This window comes from Prunus avium, chromosome 5 (assembly GCF_965620075.1).
Source record: "Prunus avium chromosome 5, drPruAviu1.hap1.1, whole genome shotgun sequence".
In the NCBI taxonomy this organism is placed as follows: domain Eukaryota; kingdom Viridiplantae; phylum Streptophyta; class Magnoliopsida; order Rosales; family Rosaceae; genus Prunus; species Prunus avium.
Window position 1 is genome coordinate 23,562,518 of NC_142288.1, and position 20,712 is coordinate 23,583,229.

The window sequence follows — 20,712 nt, forward strand, 5'->3', positions numbered from 1 at the left end:
ATTTATGAAGTTAATTAAAATATTTAATACTAATTATTCACTAGAGAAACAATAATTAAAACATAATTACTAATTCAAGTAATTTTTTCAGGCTAAGATATTATTTAATTACTAAAAAGAAAATTTAAAAACAATTATTGACCTAAAGATACTAGGTTTATATTTATTTTTAAAAAAAATCTCTCCAGACAAAATTTCGTTGGCAAAGATATATCCTATATTTGCCGGACTGTTCTCTCTTGACAATATTTCGTCGGTAGAGGTAGAGTTTGTCAGGGGAGGTCTAATCCGTCAAATATTTACCCGCATATAATTGGGCCGACGAAATTTCTTTGGGACATGTTTTTTTTTTTCATTTTTTCATTAGGTCTTTTTTAGAAGTATAGCCGCGCGGCTATACTATATAAAATTGAAATTTAACAAGTATAGAATATCGCTGACGTTTATTTCTTGTTATGCCTCTAAACTTGTAGACCTGACGTTTATTCTATCTGTAGAATATCGCTGGATCCAGATTAGACAAGTTGGGAATTCATAAGATGGTAAATGATTCGATCCTTCTATTTTGTTTGAATGCATGTCTGCACATGATGTAATTTCTCATGTGTTTTTGACCTTTTCTTTCTGAATTTGGCTTGTATTTCTTACCATATCCTAATTAATAATTTAGAAAACTATAAACAGGCTATGCTTATCTGGGAAAATGGGCTAAGCGTTTTGTTCAAGCTGTGTGAATATATTTCAGCCGTGATTTTATCTTAAAATGGAATATTACTCTGCTGATGTGTGCATTTTGCTGCAGCCAACGTTCCATTGCTATCTAAAAGGGAAAAGGGTAGATGAGGTTTCCAGTGCTTCTATCAGACACTTGAAAATGTCCAACTTGTTAACAGACTCATAGAAAACTTTACTTGACACTGCCTTTGTCAGAATATCAGCAAGTTGGTTTTCTGAGTTTACGAACGGAAACTTAATCATCTTTTTTTCTAGTTTTTCTTTGATGAAGTGTCGATCGACTTCCACATGTTTAGTACGGTCGTGTTGTACTGGATTATGTGCTATCTCGATCGCAGCTTTATTGTCACAATATAGGTTTGTGGCATTCACTTGTTTAATGCCAAGATTCTTTAGTAATCTCTGCAACCAAAGCAATTCACATACTCCTTGAGCCATTCCTCTAAACTCTGCTTCAGCACTGGATCTTGCTACAACTCTTTGTTTCTTACTCCTCCAAGTAACTAGGTTGCCACCCACAAATGTAAAATATCCAGAAGTTGAACGTCTATCTGTGATACACCCTGCCCAATCAGCATCAGTGTATCCTTCAAGATCCATGTGTGTATGTTTGGAGAACATCAATCCTTTTCCAGGGGCAGTCTTCAAGTATCGCATTATCCGTATTACCCCATTCATGTGTGCTTCACTTGGTTGATGCATGAATTGGCTTACCACACTCACAGCATAAGCTATGTCAGGGCGTGTGTGGGATAGATAAATCAATCGCCCAACTAACCTTTGATACCTTTCTTTATCAGTAGGAGCTTGATCTGGATACATTCCCAACTTGTGATTTTGTTCAATAGGTGTGTCAGCTGGCTTGCAATCCAGCATTCCTGTTTCTGTCAACAAATCTAACACATACTTTCTTTGGGATAAAAATATGCCATGTTTGGATCTAGCAACCTCAATGCCAAGAAAATATTGTAACTCACCCAATTCCTTCATCTCAAATTCGCTTCCAAGGAGCTTCTGTAGATTCAAAATCTCTTCATTGTCATTACCGGTAACCACCATATCATCTACATAGATTATCAGAGCCGTAAGCTTTCCACCACGACGCTTCAAGAACAATGTGTGATCTGAGCTACTCGGAGTGTACCCAAATCGCTTCATGGAATCAGTAAATCTCCCAAACCAGGCTCGAGGTGATTGCTTTAGCCCATACAGAGATTTTCTCAGCTTGCATACGGTATTAGGACTGGATGTCATAGGAATCCCCGGTGGTGGATCCATATATATTTCTTCTTGTAAGTCCCCATGAAGAAATGCATTCTTTACATCATATTGCAGTAGTGGCCAGTCAAGATTTGCAGCCAAGGATATGAGAACACGTACAGTGTTGATTTTGGCAACTGGTGCAAACGTCTCTTGGTAGTCAATCCCATATGTTTGTGTATACCCCTTGGCCAACAATCGAGCTTTGTATCGGTCTATGGATCCATCAGCTTTGTACTTAACAGTGTATATCCACCGGCATCCAACTGGTTTCTTCCCATGTGGTAAAGGAACCATCTCCCATGTAGAATTTTTTTCCAAAGCTTCCATTTCAATTGTCATTGCTTCAGTCCATCTGGAATCTGTCACAGCATCCTGCCACTTACTTGGAACACATACAGTAGATAATTGATTGACAAATGATGCATATGACTCTGAAAATCTATGAGTGGACACATGGTTATTGATGGGGTATTTAGATTTAGCATTAAGGTCAGGGCAATATTGAAGCTTAGGTTTTCCCCTAGTGGATCTAGGTGGAAGAGCATATGATGGGGTATTAGGTGGTTCAGAGACTACCTCGAGTGTTTCTTCATCACGAGATGACTGAGACGGTGGCAGGGCAGGAGGGGTTGTATCTTGTAACTGATCATCTAGATCAACTTCAGGCACAACATCCTCATGGTGGTCATCACTGAGCAAAAGCGATCGGTCGCAAGTAGTGGGGCGACCGGTCGCATCAGAAGTCTCTCCAGCATGTTCGAATCTGTCTGAACACGACCGATCGTTATCTGGGTGCGACCGGTCGCTGGGCAATCTGTCTGAAAACGACCCGTCGCAATCTGGGTGGCGACTGATGGCAGGTGCTATTTCAGGGTTTTCTTTAGTATTTTCTCCAGGCTTTTCTTCAAACGATGAGTCCTTCTCTTCACTCCTTCTCTCCCCCTGAAGAGAAGGGGTCATGGAAACCACAAAGTAGGATACATCTTCATGGAAGGTGGCATCCATAGTGACAAAGAGCTTGTGTGTGGGAGGATGGTAACACTTGTATCCTTTTTTATTTAAACCATATCCAACAAACACGCATCGAAGGGCACACGGATCCAACTTACTTCTTTGGTGAGAGGGAACATGAGCATAAACAACACATCCGAACACACGAGGTGGCAATTTGAGGACGGTAGGAAGAGATACGTGATGAGACAAAGTGTCTAGTGGAGTTTGAAAATCCCAAACACTGCTAGGCACCCGATTGATCACATAGACTGCGGAGAGAAGGGCATGACCCCATAAGTAATGGGGAACTGACTTGTCAAGCATGTAGGCACGTGCAACTTCAAGTAATTGGCGATTCTTCCGTTCGGCAACACCATTTTGTTGTGGAGTGAAAGGTGTAGAGGTTTGATGGATGATGCCTTTGTCCTGGAAGAATTGAGCCAAAACACCATTTACATACTCCCCACCATTGTCGGACCGAAATACTTTGATGGAAGCTTGGAACTGAGTGGTGATCATAGCATGAAATTCGCGGATTGTGGAGGTAACATCACTTTTATGGGTGAGCAAATATACCCATGTCATGCGAGTATAGTCGTCTATAAATGTAACAAACCACCTCTTGCCATTCGAAGAGATTTTAGCAGGACCCCAAACATCAGAGTGAACCAACTCAAAAGGAGATTCTGTTTTAGTATCACTTGAAGGAAATATGGTTCGATGGCTCTTGGCCAACACACATGTTTCACATTGAAACTGGGAATCACCTAAACCTCGGAATAAAGATGGAAATAACCGTCGAAGATAGCCAAACGATGGATGTCCTAAGCGACGATGCCATAGCCAAATCTGTTGTTGAGCACGTGAGTTTGGAGCATGAGTATGAGCAGCACGTGGTGGTGATGAGACCGTCAAGGTATACAACCCCCCTCTCCGTTTACCATGCCCAATTGTCTCGTGAGTCGTAAGGTCCTGAAACTTACAATGAGAAGGATAGAATGTGGCATAACAATTATGTGAGTCAAGGAATTTCCCAACAGACAATAAATTGCATTTAATAGAGGGGACAAGTAGTGTATGAGGTAAGGATAATTTAGGGGAAAGTGATATAGTCCCTTCTCCAGCAACATTAGAATGAGCCCCATTGGCACTAGTGATGTAAGGATAACGAGACTTATGAGATAAGGTGGAAAAAACAGTGGAGTCAAAAGTCATATGATCAGTGGCACCAGTATCAATTATCCATGTAGTAGAGCGTGTACCTGAGTCGGGGTTGGAGTCGGAGAGTAAGGCATGAGATGGAGACTCACCGGTAGTCATGACACAAGCAGTCTTGGGTGCCATGTTGCGGGTCTTGTGTGAAAGTATGGATTCGTAAATGCAGCGGACGATTTCAAGAATACAACAGGTGTACAGCAGACCAAAGTAACCAAAGGAACACAAATTTGAATAAAGCAAAGGCAAGGATAAGGGAAAATAGAATCAAATATGGATAAGTAGATGCAGCGGAATGGTAAAAACAACCAATGGAACACAACACAAGTTTTGTGTTGGAACAATATAGGAGCAAAGAAGCAAGGGCAAGGTTAAGTAGAGGCAAGGTTTAAGTCAAGGCAAAGTAAGAACAAGGTTTAAGCAAACAAGCTTAGAACTTCAGCAATAAAGAGCACAAATTAGGATTGTGATCACAACCAATTTTAGAGGCAAGGCAAGGGTAGAGATATGAGCAATATAGCAGCAAAGTATGAGCAAGGGTAAGTAGAGATTAGGCAAGAACAAGGTTATGCAGAAGCAACCAAAATCGATTGCTCTGATACCATGCCAAAGTGTAAAGAATTAAACAAAGTGTAGAAGATTTTCTGGAGTGCAGAGATTTTCTGATTTTATTTTCATTGTGTTTCTGTGATACTTACAGCAGGATATATATACTAGGAGAGAGCTTGCTATTCAAGCTTTACATTAATTACAGCCACTCTATGCAGCAGCCAACCTATAGCCAACCTACAGCCACCCCACAACCAACCTAGAGCAGATTACAGCCACTCTATGCAACAGCCAACCTATAGCCAACCTACAGCCACCCCACAACCAACCTAGAGCAGCCAACCTACAGCCACTCTAGAGTAGCCAACCTAATTAATATTAATAACTACCAAACAATAGTCTACATGCTAACAGATTTGTATGCAGAAGATTCTTCGCTGCATCTAAACTTATCCCTCAGCCCAAACAATCTGAATTTGGTTGTGGAACAATATTTTTTTATATCATACATCACTATAGATAAGAAGTGCCACATAATAGGAGAAGTGTATGGAAGATGGTGGGTTACTTGGTAATGAAGTTTGGTAGAATTAGAAAGAAACTTGATGATGATGATGATGATGATGATGAAGCAACTGCCGTATCAAAACCCCTGAATTCCTCTCCATTTCGTCTCTCTTGCTTCACTTTTCTTCTTTTCGTTCTCCAACCATTGGAGGCAAAACTCAAAATTTGGGATTTTTAGCCCAAAACCTTCTCCAACCCATATATTTGGGGGAGCTTCTACAATAAGGATTTTAGAGTGAGGAGCTTATTTGAGGGGTTCAATCCCACCATCAAACCATTTAAAATGTTTAAATCCATTGATTTCCTCACATTTGTTGATGATGGGATTGAACTCCTCAAATTCCAGTCTAGGCAGAATTTTTGGGTTGACTGAAAAATGGAGCGGTATTTGGCCCTGGATTCCAGTCTAGCGGAATTTTTGTGGGGCCCAATATTCATAGCAAACAAGAACCATGCGGGGCCTCATTCGAAGCAAATGATGGGTTGTCGCCCACTACCTCAAGTTGCTAGCCGCATGTCAAAGTCAAGGCAACTTAAAAATTGCACTTCTATGGCTCCATTTCAAATGGGTTGCTTTCAATTTTTTTTTTTTCCTCAAACCTACATGGCTAGAAATCAATGATTGATATTAAAACTTGGGTCAATAGGAAAAAAAAAACCTAACAGCTGAAATTTAAATTCAAAGGTAAAAAATAAGTAAATATATTATTCTAAGTTGGATACAACATCAAAATACATCACAAACTCTATAAATACACATCAATTTGTTCATAAAATTATGTTTGTGAAATTTTAAAAAAAAATTACGTCAAAATGTTGAAAAAAATAAATCACGGAGTAATGTGCAAAATTTAACCACAAAGACAAAATAGGATTTTATCATTCTTTAAAAATGTAATAAAATTGGGGACTCAAATTATGAGTCCGCAAGGTTGGAGGAAAAAACAGTTTGAATCCTCAAAATACATGAATAACTGTATTTTGGAGGGTGAAATTTTGGGGGTTTGAGTCGTCTAGGGTTGGAGATGGCCTAATGGCCTCTTTGTTTTCTTTTTCGTTTCCTGTTTTATTTTAGGGCTAATTGCATTTTATGCCTCATGTCTGTTACCACTTGCAAATTCAGACTTTATAACTTGGTGCATTCTTTTTTTTTAGTAAATATTTTGGTGAATTTTATTTTAGACTCAATCAAATTAATGAGCAATGTAGAATTCCTTTGTCTTCGAATCCCCTTCCATAATATTGCTTGAAAAAATAAATAAATAAAGAAACTGTTATCAACATAACTTTGAAGTGCCAAAAAGAGACTTTGCCAGAGTTGGTTGACGGTATGGATGTGGTTGGCCGAAGTTGGTACTATTATTTACTTATTAAGGAATGATATAACCGGTTACCGAATCGACAAGTGGAATTTATTCCCTCTTCATCTTCATAACCCAAGCAGAATGCGAGAAATTTACTCGCTCAGTGAAAACAATGGTACAACCATATGAACTGGTGTAGAATGCCTTGATAGATAGCACAACGCCTAGATTGCAAGCATTCTAAAGACAAGCCACTTTTGCACATTTAAAAAACTGAAACTGCTGATATAGTGTACTGTGGTGGGAAGGCCACAGTAGGTCCCTTTGAAAACATTCTGTGGGAGAGCGTCTTTGCTGCGGTGGAAAATTTCATATGGCATAGAACTTAAATAACCGCAATTACCAGGAGGAAACCTCTCCTCATTATGCAGATACACACGATTCTGCACCACCCTAAGAGCCATTCCACTCGTGAGGGCTGGCCCGAGACTCGTTTCGCATTTCCAGCGGGCTTTAGCAGCCCGGGAAGATGGTGGGGGTCACCAAACCAGGCAAGCCCAAAAGCATATCGAGCTCGTGCCCGAGTGCTGGTGATGTCAGCGATAACGCCATGTAAGGTGAGTCCTCATCCACTCTGCTCCCAATAGTATCATATAACATCACATTGCACCGGTTGATGCCGAGAGTAGAGTAAGTACTGCTGTTGGAATTTTTGTAAGTATTTCAAAATACAAAATTATTTTATTACTTATTTTATGTTGAACTTATTTTTCCAAATTTTTGAGTGGTTTGATTACTTCTTTAAAACTGCAATTTTTTTGTATATTTATAAAATTTATGACCTGATACTTTTATATTAATTTTGAGGCCTGTTAGCTTTGTCGGTTTTGATATCTCCTCTTTGGTTTTAATTGAGTTATTACCGTTACTTTTTATATCAATTTATTTTATCATTTAAATAAGTTAAATGTCTTTGGTTTACAATAGTTGTTGAAGGTTTTGATTCCAATCTTTATTGCGTGAGTTAATTGCTTAGTTGGGATCAAATTTTGTTCTTAACGTGCAAGTGTTTTATGTGGTTTAATTGCTTGGTTAAAAACCCAACGTTCACTTGGAGTTGGTAATGTCCTATATAATCAACCATTCGAGCTATACGTTAAAAAGAGAAGAGAAATTAGATTGACACTTTTCTTCATTATTTTCTTCTCCGCATTCTTGAGTTTGTGTTCCAATTTGTTTTCTTTTATCAAGGGAAAGATTCGAGTTGTTCATCCTGTTGTGAATTAATGACTAACTCACTGTCCTTAAAGATCTTGTTGTTGATGGACTTTGGACAAAGAACTCAATGATGGATGAGTCTTACACACACACACAGAAAATTAACCAAGCACAAATGACACAAGTGTTTATAGAGGTTCAGCAATTTGCCTACATCCTCTTTGGTGATCACCTTGAGAAATTTCACTAATGAAGATAGGTTACAACTTTGGTTTACAAAGGAAACCCCATTAGAACACTACCCTCTCAATCTGTTTCTCTCACACCCTTGCTCAACACCTTGATACACTTAGAGAACTCTCTTGCTCTCCCCTTGGTTTTTCTGAACTCACTGAAAACTACTTCAGTTTCCAGCTTCTGCCACTACATATATTCAACTTGCTTTCTCTTCTTATGATATCTTGCTTCATTCCCCATTACCTACACAGACCAGTGGACATAAGATAAGGCATCATCTTGTCCTCCACGTTCCTTCTTTAGTCACCCACTTAGACTAAAGGTCAGATCAAGTAGGTAATAAAATCCCACTCAGCCACCTCCCACTTAAACCAGAAAATGGAGAGTGAATACTTTGAAGCAAGTGAACCAATTAGCAATAAGTGCTCTCCCAACTATCCAGCAGGTAGTCAACCTTCTTTTAACTCAGAAGTGAGCCATTAAGCCCCTGCAATCTTGTGGAAAGCGATAGCCACCAAAAAATTAGTTGAAAACACGTAGGAAACAATCAGCACAGCACTGCGTACGACCGGTCGCGGATACCTTGCAATCGGTCGTGGATACCTTTCGACCAATCTCGGATACCTTACGACCGGTCGCAACTTACAACCGGTCGCAAATACCTTGCGACCGGTCGCTGCCTGCGATTCCTCCAGACTTCGATTCTGTGTAAAAACGACCGGTCGCTGATACCTTGCGACCGGTCGCGGATGCCTTTCGACCGGTCTCGGATACCTTACGACCGGTCGCGGATACCTTGCGACCGGTCGCTGGTCCAAAACTTAGTATCCTTTATGAGAGCCAATTTTCCAACACATTCGACCCAAGTATTGCGAGTGTACGCTTATAAGGGTCATAGGTTGTTGTATCCTGGAGGGTAGGGTGTTAAGCTCATAATTTCATACATATACATGCCCAATTTACTTACTTCTTTTGCTTAGTTCCTATAATTCTAAGTTATTTCCCTCCCTTTGTGTGTTTTGTAGGCCAATAGAGCAAGAGAGCATAATTCATGCAATTCAAGCATGTTAAGGCCTAATTTGGATGAATGGAAGAAGAGCTTAAAAGACAAACTCATTTTGGCTACAGCCCCCTACCAGTCCAGTTCCGTAGGTCATATTGCAAGCTTTGTTTCAGCAACCTACACAGCTCGGATGAGGCAGAATTCTTCATGAAAGTTGTTCCAATGGGTGTGTACTATAACATATCCAAAATTCAGCCCCATTGGATAAATATGGAGTCTGTTACCTAGCAAACACAGAGCCATGCTCAGGATGGATTTTATCAGCGCGCAAAATGAGTTAGCAATTTGTTTTGGCCTTAACTTCCTCCTCCGACCTTGGATTGGCCCAAATGACATATGGCTGGAAAGAAGACATTCTGAACTTCAATTTCGAGTGCTTAAAGTCCTAATTTGATTAAGATAAGCCCAAGTTGTAAGCCCTTGAAGTTGCTGGTTATGCTGACCTCAGCATGTGCTGGTTGGATGCTTGGTCATGGTGAGCTAGGTATGAGCTATCATTTCTGGTTGGAAGCTTGGTCATGGTGACATGAAGATGAGCTAGGGCTGCTGGTGGGATCTATTGGTGAAGTGCATCAACCAATTCAGATTTTATAATGCAAGTGTTGTATGCATTAGTGAAGTGCATCAACCAATTCATCTTTTATAATGCAAGTGTTGTATGCATTAGCCATATTGAATTCAGATTTGTCACTCCCCTCTCCCTATAAATACCACATCCATTCCACATTCAAGACACAACAAATCCTAAGATTCACAACCCCCACAATTCACTCCAACCATCCTCAAACACTCTCAAAATCCCAAACACTCCAACAATCACCAAAACAACTCCAGCAAACCTCTCTTCCATTTCCCTACGAATTTCATCTTCCTTAGCCATCACCACTCACTCAAACTCATCCCAAATCACCTCCATATCCTTCATACATCTTTCTAGAAGTGGGGAAGCTCTTGGAGAAGCATTAGAAGTGGAGAAGCACTTGGAGAAGCCTTGGACACCACAAGAACTTCAGAAAAAGGGTTTTTCTACTCTTATTGTATTCATTATGTTTTCTCATTTCTGTTCAAGTCTCTTTTCCATTATGAGTAGCTAAATCCATAACTAGGGCTTCGATGTAACCTAACATGAATATTCTGGGTTTATAAGTTTGGAGTTTCAAGTTTGATTCATGATTCATGTTCTTATTCATTATGCTTATAAGTTAACATGCTTGTTTGAATGATTGATCACCATTAGAACTTGTTTGTTAACTATCTTGGTTTGAATTAAGAGTATACACCATGCTTTAATTCGAATTGAACTATGAATAGGAAGAGTATGTATGGACATTCGACAACAGGGATTAGATACATACTTGGTTGTTTAAAATGTTCTTCTATGCTTAATGGGTTCCTAATGCTTAATTTTAGGTTAGACAACAAATGATCAAATTAGGGAATTAGGAACACAAGGTTAGGACCAAACACCATGGCCTAATCATACTTTAGCTAGAATCAATCTTTGAATCTGAATTAGACTTGTTACTTGAATCTTTATAACCCAGAATTGAATTGTTATGGTGATTCGAATGCCCTAGTCTCAAAATCTGTTTTCCAACTCTTAAAACCACTCTTTGTTACATTTGTTTACTTGTTTTTGTTTGCAATTTCATTTTGCTTCTTTTGTTCAACAATCACAACCACTCTTGTTTTAAATTCTGTTTTAGACATAACCTCCTACTTTCTTGAATTTGGTAATCTAAGTACATAACTAGTTTTAACTTCTCAGTCTTCGTGGGTACGACCTCGTACTTGTCTTGCTATACTACTAATTGCCCCGTACAATTGCGAGTTAACATAATATTAACAACATAGGGCGCCATACAACCTTGCTACATCGAGACATTGTCTCCGAGGGGCGAAATCTACTCTTAAGGACAGTGAATGACACGCCTCAACCTAAAACTATTATTCTACTCAAGTATCAGGGAGAACGATCTTCTACATCCCAAAAGATTAGTATCTTGTTGTAATTTCATTAATTTTATTTAATCTACTATATCAATATAAATTACAATTTTCTAATAATTATTTCTGTGGTGTTTTGCAGGAAAAGTAGCATCCCTAAACCAAATTATCCAACAACTGCTTCAAAAGCTTGAAATCTGTATCTCTAATGTCTTAATTTATGGAGGATTACCACTAATTACTGTCTATATGATATATAGCTTCACATAGTTTATATGGGGGAGAAGTAGCATGTAATATCCCACATCGACCAACGGAGAGAGGGTGATGTGCCTGATATGCACATGCCCACCTCCATCTAGCACAATGCCTTTTGGGAGCTTACTATGGAACTCCGAAGTTAAGCGAGTTTGGGCTAGAGCAATCCCAGGATGAGTGACCCACTAAGAAGTTGCTCGTGAGTTCCCAGAAACAAAATCGTGAGGGCAGGGGCCCAAATAGGACAATATCATGCTATGGCGGAGCCGATCCGGAATGTGACATAGCATGAGCATCCTGAGCTTGTAACTAGTTCACATCATGATTCATGAGATGCTGGCATCAGTTGTTGGGAGGTATATAGCCTTTACAGTTTTACTTTCATTCAAATCAGTAACTTTTACACTTCATGCTACTTCAGTTTCACCATAAAGAGTGCTTAAGCTTCTGATTAAGCGGCTTGAATCACGTGAATTGAGTTCTAATTTTTAGTCTTGCAAAGGTGTGGTGGGGGCTGCTTAATTCTATTTCATTCATGGTTATGCTGTTTTGGAAACTTGCATGTTTGAAGATGACTTAATTTATGTTAGTCTCTGGAGGTAAAATTCTAAAATGGTTGTTGATTATGTGTGGTTGAATCTATGCTGCAGCAAAGAAGCCGCCATTGACTCAATAGTCTATAGCTATAAACATGGTTTCTCTGGTTTTGCAGCGAGGCTTATAGAATCTCAAGCCAAGGAGATTGCAGGTACTTTTACATTGAGTACTCTCTCTTCTATGACCACTTTTGATAATCTCATGTATGCCTCAAAATTTTCTGATTATAATTATTGAGTATATTCCTTATGTTCAATCTTGTTTTAGAGTTACCCGTAGTTGCTCATGTCATGCTTAATAGCTTTCATACGCTGCAAAATACTAGGAGTTGGGATTATCTAAGCCTCTCTTCTCATTCTCCACCAATCTTATGCATGACACAAAGATGGGAGATGGGATTGTCATTGGTATAATTGACTCAGGAATATGGCCAGAGTAAAAAATGTTAAATGATGAGGGGTTGGGGCCAATCCCAACCTGTTGGAAGGGTCGGTGCGAATCAGGAGAACACTTCAATGCCACAATAGACTGCAACAGAAAATTTATAGGAGCAAAGTGGTTCATAGATGGTTTCTGCCAAAGATAGTGTAATTGATGAAGTAGGGAATGTGAAATAAGATAGGTTTTGCAGAGAATACAAATCTGATTTTTCTCATTGCACATAATGAATATATATCTACAAGTATAGGCATAGCTAGATAGCCATCCGTTGGTTACAACCCCAATTCATAATTTACAATAAATTACAATCTCCAAAGCATGAATTATGTCTCCATGTTTCCAGCTTGTTGTGTTCCCCTTGTGTTCCCCTAAAACATGGACATGAGTTTCTAGGTGGTAGACAAGCTTTTCCATGTTTCCAGCTTTGTCTCAAGTCATTGTCAACAGTTTCCTTGCAATTTGTGCCTAATAAATCACGGCAATGAGTTGACCGAAGGAACCCCTTTCCTCAGCCCTAGCACTTGCTCGTAAAACTAAAACGCAGCGTTTCGCCAAGGTGTTTGGCCTTCCTGAACACAAAAGAAAAGTTGCCAAGGCATGATCATCTCGGCCTCGATTGTAAGCCGAGGCCGAGGCCGAGTGAAGACACGGCCAGAGATATTAAAATCAAATCATCACGTGATAGCAGGGTCTCATGCTTCATTTAATGAAGTAGTGCCTCTGTTTATTGCAGCAAACCCACTGGCCACGAATAAGCATTTAATGCACGAGGGAAGGTGGGAAGTGACTGAAGTCAGGGTTTGGCGACAGAAAACAGAGTGATTAGACGTAGACATTCTCACAAGAATTCTTGCAGCTTGAGAGATTAGGTCACCAGCTATCAGAACAATAAATGCGTCTCCACGGCCAGAAGCGCAGAACCCACGATCAGGGCGGCGGCCGAGATTCACCAGGATTTATGGGGTCACAACACCATACTTCACGATCCCAAATGTCGATTGGACTACCCACTTGCTCTAATCAGGCTCCACCATGCAGATTTTAAGCCTCGATTACTCCTCCAAGAACTCTTCCTATAAATACGAGGCTCAAGCTACATTCAAAGGGTTCAAACACCAAACCAAAGCCTCCCATGGAGCAACTTATATTTTCCTGTAATGCACTTTCAATATCTTTACTTGCTTTCCTAGGAGTAGTGTTAGATTGTAAGGAAAATCCATTCATCAATATATCATACGACCCTTGATTTTCAAGGCGCCGGAGCACCATCTTTGTTATTCGCTCATTCACCCCATATATCATACGACCGTCGCTCGTCAAGCCACACTCCGGAGCACCGCCCAAAACCCACCACCAACACCACCACTCAACGGCCTTGTAGTTCAGGCCGTGAACCTAACAGCCGAGATTAGTTCCTCTCTCAGCTACAATCGTTTGATTAGAAGACGAGTTCAAACAAGCGCACCACTTAACCATTTCCATCCACATCAACCATCTCGACGCACGTTAGACCGTGCTGGCACGCCCGCGCACAACCGCACCGCATCCAAAAGTAGGAAGCCACGTGTTAACGCACACCCCCTCGGCCCGGAGCACCAGGCAGTGAGATCTGCGCCGCCAACACTTGCTAACAATGAACAACCATTCAACACCACTGAATTTACAGAGTTCTTGTCTCCTAGAGATGCAATGGGACCCGGACATGGCACACACACTGCCACAACCGCTGTTGGTTCCTTTGTTGCCAATGTAAGTTACAAAGGCCTCGGCCTAGGAGTAGTTAGAGGTGGTGCACCCCAGGCTCATTTGGCCGTGTACAAGCCATGTTGGTATGCAGCAATTACAGTGGGTGCTGCAGCTGATCTGCTGAAAGCTTTTGATGAGGCTATTTATGATGTGTTGTCACTGTCTATTGGGAAACTACCTTCCTAAGTTTGCAGAAGTTGATAAGTGCGACGCAATTTCCATAGGCTCATTCCATGGTATTGTTGAGAAAAAATGGCTCAATTAAAAGATACAAAAATTCAGAACAGCGACCGATCACAGGTTATGGGCGACCGGTCGGTTTCGGCAGATTTGAAGTCTGGAGCAAAAATCGACTCTGTGCCAAAGCGACCGGTCGCAAGGTATCCGAGACCGGTCGTTAGGTATCCGCAAGGTGTCATCAGGGTATCCGCGACCGGTCGCCCCGACGATGCTGTTTCAGTTTTCTACGCATTTTCAAGTCTTCCTTGGTGTGCTACCACTTTCTATCGACTTGCAAGGATATTTCTGATCACTTCTGAGATAATAAGAGGTGGCAAGCAGGTGGAAAGCTAGGGAGAACACTTTGGCAAATTGATAACTTACTTCAATGAGTGAATTCTCTCTTGGTTCAAGAGATTGATGGCAGCTAGCAACCATTGATCACTTGCTTTGTGAGCTGCCATAACAGGTGTCTAAAGTTGGATAACTAAAGCTAGAACGTGCAGAACTTAATGATACCTTATCTTGGAGTCCAAAGGCTTATATAAGAGGGAAGAGGAAGCAAGAGAACTTTAAGTTGTTAAGTGCATAAGTTTGTGCAAAGTATAGAGAGTTGAAAAGAATCTGGAAACTAGTAAGTTCAGAAAATACCAAGGGGAGAGCAAGAGAGTTCTCTAAGTGTATCAAGGTGTTGAGCAAGGGTGAGAGAGAAACAGATTGTGAGGGTAGTGTTCTAAGGGGGTTTCCTTCTTTGTAAACCAAAGTTGTAACCTATCTTCATTAGTGAAAGTTCTCAAGGAGATCACCAAAGAGGAAGTAGGCAATTTGCTGAACCTCTATAAACACTTGTGTCATTTCTATTTTGGTTAAATTTCTGTGTGTGTGTAAGACTCATCCATCATTGAGTTTGTCACAAAGTTCATCAACAACAAGGTCCTAAGGGGAAGTGAGTTAGTATTAATTCACAACAGGTATGGCCAAGGGTATTAGTGTTGTTTGTGTCGCAAAACCCAAGCGAAGGTGTCGTATAGCAGTATAGCTCGGAAGTCCGAGTGTCGTATCCACAGAGAGCGGTGTAAAGAAAATAACAGGGATGAAAAAGAACAATTGTGTTTAAGAAGTAGATTTAAGCAAGATTTTGATGTAGAGAAAATTCAATTGATTAAAACACTAAAGCATTGGTGTTCCACTTTTAACATAAGCATGCAACTCATATTAATATGATCCACAAAATATTTTCCAATGTAGTTGTTCAAAATAATTAAAGCTCTTTTTAATTTCCTTTAGAAGTATTCTAAGCATAACTTGTACCATTAGCAACAAACTATCAAAAAATAATCTTCGTCGAAATTAAAATAATCTTCGTCGAAATTCTATTAATCTTAGTAATTATCTCCTCCTTTAAAAGCATGTTTTTACTACACAATGGGAAAAACATGATTGAACCCATGAAATAGAATATCAAACATTCATCAATTAATTAAAAAGAAAAACTACAAATTTCATTTGAACAAAACTACAAATTCACATTAAAGCTTAACTTTGGATCAAACTAATAAAAACTACTTACTCATATTAAAAGCTTTCCCCCTAGCCTTAGGTAGGAAGTTAGTTCCCCATAAAATAAAACTAAAACAGAAATTTAGAACTAGAAGAATTGGAGGAAGAGAGCTCAAGAGAAGATTGCGAGCTTGGTGTGTGTTTTGAAGCTTGAAGACTTCTCTATTTATAGGGCTAAAAGGGAGGAACATCATGATGAATTCCAACACCAGCATTTCTATTTTAATACAATCCATAATTCCCACTTCATCTTGTCTATGTTGGTGAGGTTGCCATAATTCCATTGTTGAATTCTTTTCTATTCTTTTCCATTTTCTTGTGGCTTTCATCATCTTTTTAGTCAAGTGACATTGAATTTGAGCATCTTTGGAGTGGATGACATCTCACAAGCATGTGAATTCAATTGATTCTTTCTTGCTTCCATCCCATTTGCATGTGTTAATTTCTTGGATGCTTCACTTTGTTGGTTGTACTCCATTTCTTCTTCATTCTTTTCAAGGGGACATTTCTAGTCATGCATGTGTTTTGTTGATTCTTCTCACAACACACACACATGCACACCTACAAAAATAAAAAATCATTGATCAAAGTTAATAAAATAGCATTAAACCAATTTGACCAATTAAAAATATGATTGCACAATATTCTTTAATTACCCCTTATATTTGTTTTGAAATAAAATGTTAAGGGCAATAAACATGTGTTATTGTGTTATTGTCACACCCCCCAACTAGCTTATTGCTAGTCTCTAGCAATTCAAGCATAAACAAAATCTAGCTCCAACTCAAAACAAACAAAACAACTAAGCCATTTTCTCAGGGATCTCGATTGCTTTTAGCATATGCAATAAGCCTTTAAACCCCTAGGTTGCCTTAGTGGACGAGTTATAGTCTCGTGAGGGTTTTCAAGGATGATACCCACAAACATCGAAATGGAGGTTATACTTAAGGTTATTTTAAATGGCCAACAAATCATCAAGAAGAATACAAAGCAGTAAAAGTCCAGATTTTCAACTCATGGACAATTTTTAAAAGAGCAAACACATTTTTAAAAACTCATCCCAACTTAAAGTCAAAGGCACTTATAACCATTTAGTAAATTTTTCATTTGTTTCCTTTTGGTGTAATGTGAACCAACACAGTTGAGAGGCCAAAATAAACTTCAATCATACTGATCCATTTGGAGAGCCCATTTCTGCTGAAGGAATGCTACAGAAGCTCGGGGATCTATTTGATTACGGAGGAGGACTAGTGAACCCGAACAAGACAGCAGACCCTGGCCACATATATGACATGGGCACAGATGACTACATAAACTATCTTTGTGCTGTTGGCTACAACACCTCAGCTATCTCAAGCCACAGCATGTCCCACTGTTAAGCCTTCCATTCTGGATGTGAACCTACCTTCCATTACCATTCCAAATCCGAGAAAGTCGATAACTCTCTTGAAGTGTGACAAATGTTGGTCATGTCAACTCAGTATATAAAGCTCAAATAGATCCTCTACCAAGCATTAAAGTAACTGTAAAACCCGAGAGATTGGTTTTCAATTCCACAGTTAAGACAATCTCCTTCACGGTAGCAGTTTCCACCTACCAAGGTAACACAGTATACTTTTTTCGAAGCCTGACTTGAAGTGATGGGATACATGCTGTGACAAGTCCCATATCTATGAGAACACAGATCATACAATCCTATACTAATGACAATTGAAAATAGATCATACTCATCCAGTAAAATTGGCTACATACTAATAAGCGCATTTCTCTGGAGACAATGTCTGCCTCCCTTCTCTTTTGTAAGCATAATTTTATTAGTCATATAATGCACAGTTGAAAAGAATATATGAGAGTCTGCTTGATGAACAAGGAATTTGATTCTCATTTGTGAGTGCACTGAAGAACAATGAACCAGGTGCCTTGGTGGGAAAATTGATATGGCATCATGTTTTTTGCAGGTTAAAAAATATATTAAAAGGCACATCAGATGAATAAAAGATGAAAAATATTCATGCTTTTTTGCAGGTCCTAAAATATTATGCTTGGCCATGGCACACAAATCACACCAAGCTTTTATGCCCTACTGTTCAAGTTGACAATACAAAAGGCTGGGGAAGTAGATAAAGCAAAATATTCAAAGTTTTGAGGAAAAACTTTCTACCCAAAATGATGTCCTCATATGAATTGAGAGAGAGAAGATTTTCGACTTTTCACATGGCCATTAGGACTATTAGATTATAATTTACAGATGCTGAGATGACTGGCTTTTTAAAATTTACACAATACCTGTAGAAAATCTTAGGAGTTTTCTTCCTTTTTTTTTTTTTTTTTATGGATTCCAATACAAGAAGAAACTGGACGTGTGCAAGAAAAAACTACTCTCTTGTGGTTCTTGCTCTTTGTTTACTTTAGCACTCTCTCCATACCTCAATAATATTTGTTGAGGCCACAAGTGAAGTGAGTGTATATACATAATCTCAAGTTTTAGCTCCAACTCCATTTTCTTTGTTCTTTCTGCACTGGACAGGTATTTGACAAGGTGTGTTTTCAGGTGCACATTGTTTATTTAGGAGAAAAGAAATATGATGATCCTTTATCTACAAAAAGTTATATCATAAAATGCTAACCAACTTGCTAGGTAAAAGGGAACCTTCACCAAAGGAAATTACCTCATCATCAATGCAAAAATCTGCAATCTTTCACCAAAGTCAACCTTGATTTCTGCCTTCCTGTTATAGCTGATCTAGATTGATTCTCTACATCAATCCTATTGTATTTACCTCATTTAGACAATCTGGATTGATTCTCTACATCAATCCTGTTGTATTTACCTTATTTAGACATTATCAATTTGTATAGAATAGCCAGCATGTGTATCAGTAAATAAATCAATGAAGCATACCATTCATTCTTAATCTCTTTATGGTATCACAGCCCTAAGGCTCCAATGAGCATCCTCTGATCCTCTCTTTTTTTATTTTTTTTCCCAGCCGTCTATACTATGGCTCCTGAATGCTCTGATATAACCACCCCAACCATCACCGACACCAACTCCAACACCTCCTAATCACCATTAAAGCAGCACAACTTCCAGTCAAGCTCACACCCACAAATTACCCATCTTGGCGTGCCCAATTTAATGCCCTCCTTATTGGCTATGATCTCATGGTTATCTCCGATGAACTTGCCATCATCGATGTCCCTCTTTCTAATGATGATCTTCTCTTCTACATTCTGAATGGAGTTGGTTCTGAATTTAAGGAGATTGCTGCTGTCATTCGTTCCTGTGACACCTCTATCTCATTCGAAAATCTTCATGATAAGTTGGTTGAACATGAAGCTGCCCTTACACGTGCCGACGCTACTGTTGCCACACCTGTCATCATTGCTAATGTCACTCAAAGCTCCCAGCGCACCCCCACCAACCATGGTTCTCGCTCCAACAACTACAATAACAATCGTGGCTCTTCTAGCTCCTGCAACAATTCTCGTGGTTCCTCTGAATCCACCTCGCCTTCCACCACTGACAACGGTCGTCGTTCAAACAACACCACTGGCACTGGTTATCGTGGCTATTGTCAATGGTGTGGTACACAGGGTCAAAGTGCCAAACGTTGTCCCCAGCTTCAATCTAGCTCCCAAAGTCAGCCGGTGGTCAATTCTACCTACCATGGCCGCCACAATGCCTCTCCCACATGGTTGCTTGATTCCGGTGCTTCTCACCACGTTACCTCCAAAGTCACCAATCTCTCCGGTGTCTCTACATATGATGGTCCAGATGAAATAATTATTGGTAATGGTTCAGGTTTGGGTATAACTCATGTCGGTTCATCCTCTCACTGCCCCCTCCTCCAAAACCTTTACCTTATCTAATGTTCTTTGTGTTCCTTCCATCAAGCAAGATATTATTTATATTTCCAAATTTAACAAACAAAATAATACGTCTATTGAACTTTTTCCTGATATCTTTCATGTCAAGGATCTGAGCACGGGGCGGTACTTCTTCGAGGCCCGAATAAGGATGATGTGTACGAGTGGTCCTCCCAATCCCTCCGTCAACCTCAGGTCGTGGTGGGTGTGGTGGTCTCCCCAGATTTGTGGCACCGGCGTCTTGGTCACCCAAATTCTAAAACTCTTCAACAAGTTCTTCGTTCCTCTTCCATTCATGTGTCCTCCAAATTGTCTGAGTCTCTTTGTCATTCATGTCAATGTAATAAGAGCCATAGGCTCCCATTTGGTACTTCTTCCTTTACAAGTAATGGTCCGTTAGAGCTTCTTTATAGTGATGTTTGGGGCCCTGCCCCGTATTCTTCCATTGATGGCTTTTCCTACTATCTTATTTTTGTTGATAATTTCACCAAGTACATATGGCTCTACCCTCTCAAAAAGAAATTGGATGTGTTTTCCACCTTCACCACCTTTAAAGCCCTTGTTGAAAATTATTTCAAAACTAAAATCATCACCTTATTTACTAATGGTGGAGGGGAATTTGTTAAACTTAAAAACTTTCTCTCTTCCGCTGGCATCTCTCATCTCATCACCCCATCACATACTCCACAACACAATGGTGTTGCTGAACGACGGCATCGTCATGTTGTTGAAACCGGTCTCACCCTTCTTCATCAAGCCTCTTTACCTCTTTCCTATTGGTCCTATGCTTTTCAGACTGATGTCTACCTCATAAATCAAATGTCCACTCCCATCCTTAACAATGTCTCATCATATACCCAACTCTTTCATCAACAACCCAATTACTCACATCTTCGTACGTTTGGATGCCCGTGTTTTCCATGGCTACGG

At 39.7% G+C, this 20,712-nt stretch overlaps 1 pseudogene; it reads left to right on the top strand.

Annotated features, from left to right (window-relative positions):
- Positions 1-5,311: 5,311 nt before the first annotated feature.
- On the top strand, positions 5,312-17,651 carry LOC110766667 (subtilisin-like protease SBT3.6; annotated as a pseudogene).
- The last annotated feature ends 3,061 nt before the right edge of the window (positions 17,652-20,712 follow it).